Here is a 13,709-nt window from a genome sequence, read left to right on the forward strand (position 1 = left end):
ATTTGCAAATTAAGCAAGTGACAAAGGTTTTATCTCCAGAATATATAAACAGCTCATGCAGCTCAATATTAAAAAAACAAACAACCCAATCCAAAATGGGCAGAAGACCTAAATAGATATTTTTCCAAAGAAGACATACAGATGGCCAAGAAGCACATGAAAAGCTGCTCAACATCACTAATTATTAGAGAAATGCAAATCACAACTACAGTGAGGTACCACCTCAGAGCAGTCAGAATGGGCATCATCAGAAAATCTACAAACAACAAATGCTGGAGAGCGTGTGGAGAAAAGGGAACCCTCTCGCACTATTGGTGGGAATGTAAATTGATACAGCCACTATGGAGAACAGTATGGAGGTTCCTTAAGAAACTAAAAGTAGAATTACCATATGACCCAGCAATCCCACTACTGGGCATATACCCTGAGAAAACCATAATTCAAAAAGACACATACACCCCAATGTTTATTGCAGCACTATTTACAATAGCCAGGTCATGGAAACAAACTAAATGCCCATCTGCACACGAATGGATACAGAAGATGTGGTACATATATACAATGGAATATTACTCAGCCATAAAAGGAACGAAATTGGGTCATTTGTAGAGACGTTGATGGACCTAGAGACTGTCATACAGAATGAAGTAAGTCTGAAAGAGAAAAACCAATATCGTATGTTAACACATATATGTTGAATCTGAAAAAATGGTACAGATGAACCAGTTTGCAGGACAGAAATTGAGACACAGATGTAGAGAACAAACGTATGGACACCAAGGGGAAAAAGTGGCGGTGGGGGAGGTGGTGTGATGAATTGGGAGATTAGGATTGACATGTATACACTGATATGTATAAAATGGATGACTCATAAGAACTTGCTGTATAAAAAAATAAATAAAATAAAATTCAAAAAAGAAAAAAAAACAGCAATGGTTATTGCATATCTTGAAAATGTGAATTTATTCCACTCTAAAGCCTTCTTACTGGTTTAAATTTCGACAAAACTGTGAAAAAGACTTTGATAATGTTCATGCAGGGCCGAGTAGGCATAAAGTGACCCACATCTTTATTATATTAATGACTAGATTGCTATAGATTTCTTTTTAAGAGCTAAGTAATTATTGTGGTAAAAGCATATCATAAAATTTACCACCTTTACCATTTTAAGTGTACAGTTCAGTGTACACTTAACTGTAGTGTTAAGTGTATTGACATTTTTGTGAAACAGGTCTCCTAAGTTTTTTTATCTTACAGAATTGAAACTCTCTACCCATTACACAATTCCCCTTTGTTCTCTCCCTCCAGCCACTGGTATATTTATTTTTTTTAATGTTTATTTTTATTTATTTATTTTGGCTGCACTGGGCCTTAGTTGCAGCATGCGTGCAGGATCTATTTCCCCAACCAGCGATTGAACCTGTCCCCCCTGCATTGGGAGCTTGGAGTCTTACCCATTGGACCACCAGGGAATTCCTCAGCCACTGGTATGTATGTATGTATATATACATATATATATATATATATATATACATATATATTACTACTTTAAAGACCTCAGATAAGTAGAATCATACAGTATTTGTCTTTTTGTGACTAGCTTATTTTACTTAGCATAATGGCCTAAAGTTTCATCCATATTGTATCATGTGACAGAATTTCCTTCGTTTTTAAGGCTGCATTGTATTCTAAAGTATATTAAAAAAATAAAGTATGCATATACCTTATTTTATTTATCCATTTATCTGTCAATGGATATTTGGGTTGCTTCTACCTTTTGGCTATCGTGAATAGTGCTGCTATAAACATGGGTGTGCAAATATCATTTTGAGACTGTGTTTTCAATTCTTTTGGCTATATATTCAGAAGTGGGATTGCTGGTCATATGATAGTTTGAGTTTGAATTTTTTGAGGAACTGCCCTACTGTTTTCCATAGCAGTTGCACCATGTTACAATCCCATCAACTATCGATTGCTTTTAGAGGCTCAACTCTCATGTACATATTAAGATATTGCCTTAAGTACCATAGAGAAGTCAACAGAAACAAAAGCTAGACCATTAGCCTCTCAGATCAATCAGGAGAGTTTAAGTTGATAACTATTACAAAACAGTGATTCATTATGTGTTTTTAATGGAAATATATAATTTAGAGAACTTATTTTTAGATAGCTTTAGTGTAATTAGGCTTGTGTTTTGATTTACATTTTGGCTTTTGTTTAGAAAGACATGGCCATAATACTTTTGGATTATTTGAATGTTAAAACTTGAATGAAATATTTCAAATCTACAGAAATAATATAGCAAATATCTAAGTAGTTATAACTCGGCTTGAGCAAAACCATATTTTTAGTATATTCCTTTTTTAAAAAAAAAATTATTTATTTATTTATTTTTTGGCTGCCTTGGGTCTTTGTCGCTGGGTGCGGGCTTTCTCTAGTTGCAGTGAGAGGTGGCTACTCTTCATTGCGGTGCACGGGCTTCTCATTGTGGTGGCTTCTCTTGTCGCAGAGCACGGGATCTAGGCGCGTGGGCTTCAGTAGCTGTGGCACACGGGCTCAGTAGTTGTGTCACACTGGCTCTAGAGCGCAGGCTCAGTAGTTATGGTGCACGGGCTTAGTTGCTCCGTGGGATGTTCCTGGACCAGGGCTCGAACCCGTGTCCCCTGCATTGGCAGGTGGATTCTTAACCACTGCACCACCACGTAAGTCCCTAGCATATTTCTTGATATCTGTCCCCAGGAGTAGTGCAGTAGGGCAGGAAAAAAACCCCAACAAACATTTCCACTCTTGCTGACCATGACAGCAAGCACAATTGTCTGAAGTCAGAGAAAAGAAACTAGTAAATAAATGAATCCATACTTACTCTTCCTGTAGTTGTTTTTTTTTTTTTTTTGCGGTACGCGGGCCTCTCACTGTTGTGGCCTGTCCCGTTGCGGAGCACAGGCTTCGGACGCGCAGGCTCAGTGGCCATGGCTCACGGGCCCAGCCGCTTCGCGGCATGCAGGATCTTCCCGGACTGGGGCACGAGCCCGCGTCCCCTGCATTGGCAGGCAGACTCTCAACCACTGTGCCACCAGGGAAGCCCTGTTCCTGTAGTTTGAGAGGAATCATGGGCTCTGTAGTCTTGCAGACCTGGATTCAAGTCATACGTTTGCTTCTTGCCAGTTATGTGGCCTTGAGCAAGTTGCTTAACTTATCCCTGCCTCAGTTTCCTCATCTCTAAAATGGAGATAATCATAATACTTCCCAAGATTGTTGGGAGGATTGAAAGAGAAATATGAGCATTTATATATTTACTGTGTATGGTACGTAACACATAGTAAAGCTTCAGTAAATATTAGTAATTACTTGTTTTGTTTACTGAGCACCTACTATATGCCAGTCACTCTTCTAGTGCTGAGAATTTAGCAGTGAACAAGAGAGATATAGACCCCCATGGAGCTTACTTTCTAGTGACAGACGATAAATAAACAAGGTAATTTCAGATAGTGATAGGGACCATGGAGAAAAGATAAGGTATGAGAAGGGGATGGAAGAGCTACTTTAGACGGGAGATGGGGGTCATGGGGGGCCTGCGTGAAGCCTTCAGAACTGAAATTTAACTGAAAGTAGCAGAAGGAATAATTCATTGGAAGGTTTGGAGAGGAGTGTTCAAGAGAGCAGAAAGGGTATTTGCTTAGACCCTGAGGCAAGAAAGCTTGGTTTGTACAAGAAGCACAAAGGAGAACAGGATGGCTGTAGGTGAGGGTAAGGGAGGCTGGAAATGACATCAGAGAGTTGGGAAGGGCAGGCCAAGAAGGGCCTTGTAGATCATAGTAAAGAGCTTGGATTTTATTCTTAAGGGACTGTGAAGACATTGGAGGGTTTTTATTGATAGGAGGTGCAGCATTCTTTGCTCTGGGGAGGTATTTGTGTTCTTTCTTGTAGGTGTGTTTTAGAATTATGTGTATGTGTATGCTTTAGGAAAAACTTTTCTGGGGATACCACATTGGTTACTCATGTGCTCCCCCTGGTGGAGTTGTTGGCTCAGCTTACATGGTTTTGGATAAGCAAAAGCAAAGTAAATGAGCAATTGATCCTTTTAGTCAACAAGCATTTATTGGGTGCCCTCCACGTGCAACGTTCTGTTCTGGTACTGAAATACATCTGGGAACAAAACAGACAAACATGCGTGCCCTCATGGAGCTCACATTCTGGTGGGGGGAGGAAGGGGAGGGAGATGGGGGTGGGGGCAAGATGTTAAACCAAATTCACTAGCAAATTGTTGGACGGGAAAAATGTTATTACAGAAAAATTAAGTGAGGGAACTGGACTAGGAAGTGCAGGGAGGATGGTAATACTTTAATTTTTTTAAACATCTTTATTGGAGTATAATTGCTTTACAATGGTGTATTAGTTTCTGCTGTATAACGAAGTGAATCAGCTATACATATACATACGTCCCCATATCGCCTCCCTCTTGCATCTCTCTCCCACCCTCCCTATCCCACCCTTCTAGGTGGTCACAAAGCACTGAGCTGATCTCCCTGTGCTATGCGGCTGCTTCCCACTAGCTATCTATTTTATATTTGGTAGTGTATATATGTCCATGCTACTCTCTCACTTCGTCCCAGCTTACCCTTCTCCCTCCCCGTGTCCTCAAGTCCATTCTCTACGTCTGCATCTTTATTCCTGTCCTGCCCCTAGGTTCTTCAGAACCATTTTTTTTTTTAAGATTCCATATATATGTGTTAGCATACGGTATTTGTTTTTCTCTTTCTGACTTACTTCACTCTGTAGGACAGACTCTAAGTCCATCCACCTCACTACAAATAACTCAATTTCGTTTCTTTTTATGGCTGAGTAATATTCCATTGTATATATGTGCCACATCTTCTTTATCTATTCATCTGTTGATGGACACTTAGGTTGCTTCTATGTCCTGGCTATTGTAAATAGTGCTGCAATGAACATTGTGGTGCATGACTCTTTTTGAATTACGGTTTTCTCAGAGTATATGTCCAGTAGTGGGATTGCTGGGTCATATGGTAATTCTATTTTTAGTCTTTTAAGGAACCTCCATACTGTTCTCCATAGTGGCTGTATCAATTTACATTCCCACCAACAGTGCAGGAGGGTTCCCTTTTCTCCACACCCTCTCCAGCATTTACTGTTTGTAGATTTTTTGATGATGGCCATTCTGACCGGTATGAGGTGATACCTCATTGTAGTTTTGATTTGCATTTCTCTAATGATTAGTGATGTTGAGCATCCTTTCATGTGTTTGTTGGAAATCTGTATATCTTCTTTGGGGAAATGTCTACTTAGGTCTTCTGCCCATTTTTGGATTGGGTTGTTTGCTTTTTGATATTGAACTGCATGAGCTGCTTGCAAATTTTGGAGATTAATCCTTTGTCAGTTGCTTCACTGGCAAATATTTTCTCCCATTCTGAGTGTTGTCTTTTCATCTTGTTTATGTTTTCCTTTGCTGTGCAAAAGCTTTTAAGTTTCATTAGGTCCCATTTGTTTATTTTTGTTTTTATTTCCATGTCTCTAGGAGGTGGGTCAAAAAGAATCTTGCTGTGATTTATGTCATAGAGTGTTCTGCCTATGATTTCCTCTAAGAGTTTTATAGTGTCTGGCCTTACATTTAGGTCTTTAATCCATTTTGAGTTTATTTTTGTGGGTAATACTTGAATTTCAAATATAGTGTTAGGAAAGTTCTCATTGAGAGGGTGACATTTGAACCAATATGTAAAAGAAGTGATAGGGTGAAAGATGCAGTTATCTGGAGGAAGAACATTCTGGGCAGAGGGATCAGCAAGCACAAATACCCTGAGTCTATGTGCAGGTTAGAAGAATAGCAAAGAGGCCAATGTGCCTTGAAAAGAGGGTTAATGGAAAGAGTAGGAGATGAGGTTATTTGTACTGGGGGGTGTCAAGTCTTGAGGGTCCTCTAGGCTTATGCAGGATTCTGGTTTTCACTTTGAAATAGGAATCCACTGGAGGAGGGACCTGATCTGATTAAGGTTTTAACAGGAGCCCACTGCTGCTGTGTTAATAGACCCTGGAAGGGCAAGTGTATAAAAACAGCAAACAGCCACACATTAACTGTGGCTTATACCAACAGAGGCAGTAAATAGTCATAATCTGGACAGATTTTAAAGGTAGATCCTGCTGAATTTGCTGATGATTTAGATGTATGGTGTCAGAGACAGGAGTCAAGGATCTTGGTAAATGATATTGCTTAGTAAATTGTCATAGGAAAACGTGATCAAAGAAGATACAGCCAAAAAAGGTAGGAAAAAAACGTACTTTAGAGGTGTATCAACTAATAGTGTTTATTTTTTCTGGATTTTGTGTTATTTATGAAATTTTTAAAACTTGTGATTTCTTTGCTAACACTAAAGATTCATTTTTAGACCTAATATTGTATTTGTAATTGTGGGTTTACTTAAAGAGAGCCCCCGATTTGAATAAACTTCAGGCCCCCCCAAAACCTTAATTCAACCCTGCTCCTTTTCCATATTGGGGTAGTAATTTAACGTTAACGACGCATTTAAAAACCTTGTTTCTGATAAAATTATTACATAAAATATTGTGCACGAAATAGAAGTTAACTGGAAGCTCAATACAATATTAGGAATAAACTAATACCGGAATAAAACCATCACCTTGGGCTAGCCTCCCCTCCAAGTGCCTTCCAGAATTTCCTAGCGATTCTTCCTCCCACAGTTTTTCTAAATCTACCAAATACGTCCAACATTTCACTTTCGCTTTAGAGAGACAGGAATTACACGCAACTTAAAACACCTTCCTGAAACATGAGTGCTGAGTATTTTTTTTTTACCCGTGCTGCTTGGGCCTCAGTGGTACCCGGGCGCCGCATGAACCAACCTACCCGCCCCAAGCACCACCGAGGGGCCGAGAGAGCCGTAACTAGGGGCGGGGCTCCCGGGACGGCCGAGTGGGCGGGGTCTAGACGCTTCCCCGCCCCTCCACGTGAGGCGTGACACATGCGCCCAAAGGCTTCTGTTGGAACGAGGTGTGGATTGTGTGATGACCCTGGCCGCCAACTTCCGGTTTCTAGGGATGCGCATCCGGGTCACACTAACGCCGCCGTTTCCTGCAGCCGCTTGGTTCTCCTGTGTGTTTGGACCGGTCCCCATGTCCTGCTGTGGGGCCTCTGCAGCTTTTGGGTGAGTCTCCGCTGCCGACAGGTTCTGAGTGCGGCCGGTCGAGTACAGCCTGTAGAGGGCCGGGTCAAGTGTTGTGTCCCGGTCCCTGTGGGTGGGGGTTCTCTTTGCCTGTCCCTTGTCCCTGCAATGCTTCCTGAGCTCATTTCATTCCTTCCCTCCGAAACCGGCCTCGCCTCTTTCCCCTCAGCTGAGCCTGTTTTGTCGCCGCTCATCTCTCGCCTTGCTATTTTTCCTCCGCCTCATCCGCCTTTTAGAAGCCCTGGTTTCTTGCCTTTTCGCCTCAGCGCTTCCCTAAGCCACTGCCCCTCGGTTTTGCCCCTACTCTCACTTTAGCACCTCTCTTCCCCGACCGTTGATCCTGGGATCTTGCTGTTTTTTCACCCAGCAGGACGGCCCACCTCCTCGTTGTGCTCACTCTGCTCCACTGCGAAACTGAGCCTGTCTCTCTCTGGGGTCCTAGGTCCTGGTTCTCCAACTTCCTTCATCCTTGACCCCTACTCCTCCCGGGACGAGTAGGTGACATTTGTGCTTCGCCTGGGGTTCTCCCTCCTTTTCTTCGCTAGAGGAGGCCTTTGCCCAAGCCCGGATCTGGGCAGATTTACCCGGCCTGGGGGAAGTTTTCCTTAAGGCGCTGGGTTAGACTGAACTCTGGTAGTTTCCATGGTTAGGGAACAACAAAGGCGTTCCCAGTTCTTCGCTGGAGCACAGTTTTGGGGGCTTTCGCTAGAGCAGGCTAACAGGTGGCAGGCACTCGGAATTGCTCGTAGATTGGGCTTGTGTCATCTTGTTAATCGACTGGTCATGAGGACGTTCTGTCATTTTCTTGTTCTCTGTCCCATGAGAATGGATATGCACAGCTGAGGCAAAAATGCGGATGTTCTGGGATGATCAGCTCTTGTTTTCTGCATGGGCTTTACTTACAGGACAGTTGCTATGTTGGAGGACAGAGTTTCTTGGGAGATTATTAGCCCCAGACTTTTAAGCTTATTGACAAAAATTTTAGTGAACTGTTACTGAAAAAAATTCTGCTAGAGTTCATTATAGTAATTTCGAAGTACATTTTCTTTAGTTGATCTCAGTGTGCATGTGTATCTTTATCTTTGCTTCTTATACGTTGTTTCTTCATTGTTACTGTATTGACAAGTTTTCTGTTTTTCTTCATAGACCAGACATTACATTTCTTTATTACTTAGCATATTCTTCTGACTCTTTTTTTCTTTACTGTTTTCACCGTCTTGAAACCATCTTTTTCTCATTTTGAGACTTCAGTTTCTCGTAAATTTCTTAAATGTCTCTGTAGGCTTTTAGTCATCTCTAAAATGAAGCGATTAGTTTTAATAAGGGTTAGTGTCCTGTTTTCCAAAATTTGTTATCTGAGGTATATTTTGAGACACAGAGTTGGATAATTTTTATTTTTGTCTTTCCAATATTTATGGTGTATTTCTAGCACTTGATTACAAATGTTTTTGTGTGATCAGTTTCTGTTCTCATGTAAATTGTGCTCTAAAATTTAGTACTTCAGTGAACAGAATAAATACAGCTTTTAGCATATGCTTTTCTTTTGACTGATAAGTTATAGAAAAGTCTCCCTCATTATATGAGACATATACATATGCAAACATAGCATAGACCTTGGTGTATTCCAAAATTGGGCTGATCCCTTCAGCTATTTTTAGCAAAGGACTTTGGAGCTTGGCCGTATTAGTCCTAGAAGCCACAGAGAAGGACCCTTCTGGTTGGCTTTCAGGAATTATTTCACTGCTGAGGGAAGCCCTTTTGAAAGCTCCTTACTAGTACTTCCTCGAACCCAGCACCTACATTGGAAACTCTAGCTTCTGTTCATCCTGGCCTCATCATTTCCCAATCTTTAAAAACTAACCCCAATGAATATGGGCTGACTCTTATGTTTTCTTACCTCCAGGCTGGTGGACCCTTTTTTTTTTTGTACATACATACCCATATTTGGATTGCTGCAAGGCCCTCTTTCAGCCTTTTTCATTTCTGAACTTTTTACTTCTTCAGCATGCCTGTTTAAATCTAGATTGATTTCTATAGTTCACAGCTGGAGGGAACCGTAAGCGTTCAAACTTATCCCTTTATTTTACAAAATACGGAAATCAGGGTTTAAAGTGGTGGTGTTTTCCCCAACGTCATTATTCACAAATAAGTCCTGTTCATGTGTTTAGAGAAATGGGTTTTAGTTCTTTCAAAGCTGTAGGCTGGAGAGCACAATATTGTATTTAGTGGTTCATTTCAATAAATTTATGTCGTAGGAATAAACGTTTTAGGTTAAGAAATCTATGATGCAGAATTTAAAATTCAAGGCTGAAGTCATTTTGCCTTCAAAGAGGGACTCCAGAAAGAAACTGTTGTACAGAAGTAGAAGTTGAAGAGTCTTAGGGAGTCTCTTTCTCTCTCTCTTTTCTTCTAAAATCTCTTTGGCCTATTATGATACAAATTCTGCATAAAAGCTCTTACATGAAACGAACATCCTGTGGTCTCATTGGAGCAGTTGTATTCATGGTCCTATTGTTTGTACAGAACAGTGATAGACTTTCTAATTACTGAAAAGCCTACACCTCATGCTTAGCTGCCAAAGGAAAAATTATCACTAGAGACAACATAGTGTATGTGTTTTTAAAGCTCAGGAGAGGAATGACTGTCGGTTTTCTATAAAAATTTCTGCTTTAGTTTGGCAAAGTCTTAGTTTGTAACCCTGATGGCTCAATTTAAAATACATTTATGCGTATTAGTTTTATGCCTGCAGGGTTTTTTTGTTTGATTATTTTTGATTGTTATTTTTTGTCATTTTACTTGCTACTGTACTTTGTTTTACATGCTTTAATTTTTATCCTTGAACCCTAGGATATGTTTTAAGGAAAATGCAGTTTTAAAAATTTAAAATTTTTACAGTGTCCTGGTCATTTGTACCTCGCGGTGTGATGGTTTCTGTGATCTGCCTAAGCCATTCCATGACTTCATTCTTTTTGTTTTGTTTACAGACAAAAGGCTCATAGAACTTCTTTTTTGGTAGTTGTCTAAAAGATTTTTGTGTTCTGCATATAATAGCAGGATATTTTAACTTCTTTGTGATATAAATGGAGGAAGAATAGTTCAGAATTGTTCAACATAGAATATAGTTCAACATAGGAATAGTTCCAAATGTATTTAAGGATATTAAGAATAGTTTTTTTTTTTCCAATACATTCATTTAATTGGTTTATACCAAGGGGCCGAATTGTAATATTTATAGTAAAGTGGGAAAATATGTGGACTTTCTATCTGCGGATTAACTTAAAAATACAGGTGCATGTTCTTGTACAGAATATATGGCTTAAGCAAAAACTGCCTTATTATGTTTTATTGGCAGAGAACACAGCAAACAGCAGCGACATGATCATCTTGATGTTTTTATTTGATCCCATTAACCTAAGTCCCAGGGTATCTAATTATTAAATGTAGAAATAATTCGGGTATTTTCTCTATTATTTATAGTATATTAAAAAGGATATTTGAAATATGGGCTTCATAAAATTTATCTTTGCTATTTTCCCCTTTTAAATATGTAGTAGTATTTTAAACCAGAAGAGGAACTGTAGATAGTGCTGACTTATTGTAAGTTAATTAACAGATTAGCCCAAGGCGGTCAGCGCTTAATATCTTAAAGATCTTGCTACAGATTGTGTTGGATGCACTTTAACTTATTAGCTTGGTTAATATTTGTACTAGTTAAATTTGTTTTTATTCCCTAGGAAATAAAAACAAATAGTTTTATAGTAGTTAGGAAATAGTAATAATCTTTGTAATACATTCCTTTCAGCAAATTTTTTTATTGGATACCTACTATGCACAGTTATATTACATATATAGACAGTTCATATGAACTAGGTGACATTATACAAGGCTGACATTTACACTTAGATTCTGAATTTGACTTTATTTGTATATATCTGAATTAAACTATAAGACTAAACATAACCTGCATCACCAGGGTGTAGGGAAAAAGAAAGACTTAACATATTAGAATGAAAATAAGCTTTATTTAATCCTAAAAAGGTGTCAATTCTTATCAGTACAACGGCATATGATTTTTTTAACTAGATTTTATGATTTTCTATTTTCAAAACACTCAGTGATTTCATTATTTGAGTTTAAGGTTCTTGCATTAATCTGTATCACAGCTTAATATAAATAAAGTCATGTTCTTTATACATACAATTAAATAATTTTCATTTGGGAAACTTTTTCACAACTGAACTGTAAAAGTCTGTAGTGGTAAAGCAGTAATTTTTTTAAAAAAGCACATTTTGTGTAGCACTTACTCTGTGCCAGGAATTACCAAGTGGCTTACATATAGTATTAACGCTTTAATCCTTACAACACTATGAAGTAAGTATTATATTTATCTCCATTTACAAATGAGAAAACCAAGGCACAGAAGTTACACAATTTGCCCAAAGTAACACAGCTAGTTGGCAGGAGAGGTGGATTTGAACTTAGTTTTTCTAGCTCCAGAGTTCATGACCTTTTTGTACAAAGTTCTGCTAGTTTAATGATTTCTTCCTTCATAGGTTAAAACAGTTAAAAAATCCAATTTCTCTGAAACATAGAAGAATACTGCATTTGGTTGGGAACTTTAGAGAGGGGTTTTACCTGGTCCTTTTATAAATGCTGGCTTAAGGCAAATTGCAAACCCTTTACTACCTAGGTTTCTTAGATGGCAAAAACCACATATTAAGAAAGCAAGTAATATCCATATCCTTCCCTCTTAAAAAAATTATCATATGGAAGTCAATTACTTTTGAGTTATTTGGAGAAAAGGCAGTTTATTTAATAAAATGCATCCTATGTTACTAAAATGTTTACCCCTTGACATTAATTTTTTCCCTTTCTCTGATTTGCAGAATATTAAATAAATTTATGTAATAGTCTTGAACTCTGAAATCTTACTGTCCCCAATATGAATTTAGCAACTTTGAAATATAAAACAGAAGACTAAAGCTGAAATTTCTGACTTATCTCTAGTCTCATTTCGAGATTTGGAAATTTGTACAAAATTAAGTGCATCCATTTCTTTAGGACTAACATGTTTAGAGTAATATATTTAAATTAGTCTTTTTATTTTTACTTTAGAAAAGAGGAGGTGTACTTTCATAAAACAATTCCTTTTTAAATAAAAATGCAAATAGTCATTTAGAATATTGTTAATCATATTACTATTACTTTTTTGTACTTTTATTATTTCCAGATTTAAAAATTTTGTTGCATCTCTAAGGGAAGGAGATGATTTTATATCAGTTGAGTGCAGCTTAATGGAAGAGCCTGGGACTTACATGTGATAAGAAGTTATTTTTCTGAGTATTTTTGAATACACTTGAGAATCATGGAATCTGGTTAACAAAAAAACTACCATTGTTTCTAGTCAGAAGTGACACTTGGTTAGGGATACTACTTATTTTCACTCTTATATACTATTAACCCCCCTTTATTAATTCAGACATGTTAATTAAGTGCACTGATTTTTAATAGTAGCTTTTGTCTTGATTTTTTTTTTCTCTGTCAGAAAAGTATTGTTATTGAGGTGAAAAGTGTAAGCTTTGCTATGATGATTTACTTACTGGTATTTAGAATGTTCTCTACTTTGATTTAAACATTTGATTTTTATTTCAAAAGCAACTCTCTTTTATATGTGGGTTTGGTAATCAGTTTATTTTCTAAAATTTCAATAGTTTCCTTTCACCTGAAATTTAATAATGTAGCAGTTACTGAATTTAGGAAAATTGGTAGTTTGTTGCTATCAGCACTGTTACTATGGGAATAAATTAGAATGATTAGCTCTTAGGTGGAATTGAACTTATTCTTTAGTTTCCATAGTAGTTGAAAAAGATTTAGGTCAGATTCACCTGTTGTTCCTCCTTTTTTCAAAATAAGAGGGCATTTTAATTTAGCACAACGATGTTAATTTTTTCCTACTAGATTGATTATATTAATATGATAATCTCACTCTCTTTACTGACAGCATAATCCAAAATGCGTGTGTATGACTTTTTCTTGAAATATTTCAGAATTTAGAGAACATTTTAGGATACAAAAGAGTACATACATATCTTATTAAAAAACATACCCTAGTAATCAGTGTGTTATTACTTGACTGAGTTTTTCAAATCTGTTTTTCCTTTTCATCAGTTTTTAACTTTGCTATAGGTTAGGAAGCAGTGATTAGATAACATTAAAAAATAAGTGTTCTTGAGAGTGAGTACTAGAGCTTTTGCTTATGCACCATCTGTCATACTAGTGTGGTATTTAATAGCTAGATGAACTGAAAATCTTTGCTTTATCTCATTTCTGTTTATCTCCTGTTAGTAATATTTATTTAGTGTTGGTACCTCTCATTCGGTGAAATTGTTGCTTATTTGGAATAACTATGGTGAACTATTGATTCTTACCCAGATGGTTCCTTTTTCCTTTTTTGTTCATTTTCAGAGGCTTGCCTTTAAAAAACTGTAATTTAGAGAACCACTAAAACTTTGA

At 37.7% G+C, this 13,709-nt stretch overlaps 1 protein-coding gene across 5 annotated transcripts in view; it reads left to right on the forward strand.

The window, feature by feature from the left end:
• Window positions 1-13,709, forward strand: part of EYA3 (EYA transcriptional coactivator and phosphatase 3) — a 147,253-nt gene that overhangs the window by 34,468 nt on the left and 99,076 nt on the right. The window contains exon 1 of one of the 5 annotated variants that reach the window (XM_029229431.1): window positions 1,405-1,487. The exons of 2 other annotated variants lie outside the window; for them this stretch is intronic. The gene's annotated coding sequence lies outside the window, so the exon portion shown is untranslated. Of the gene's footprint in view, window positions 1-1,404; window positions 1,488-7,087; window positions 7,179-13,709 lie in introns of those variants that run through there. 2 more of the 5 variants (XM_029229427.1, XM_029229434.1) reach the window with 2 other exon arrangements.

This window comes from Monodon monoceros, unplaced genomic scaffold, assembly GCF_005190385.1.
Source record: "Monodon monoceros isolate NGI ecotype Baffin Bay Population unplaced genomic scaffold, NGI_Narwhal_1 Super_Scaffold_18, whole genome shotgun sequence".
Classification (NCBI taxonomy): domain Eukaryota; kingdom Metazoa; phylum Chordata; class Mammalia; order Artiodactyla; family Monodontidae; genus Monodon; species Monodon monoceros.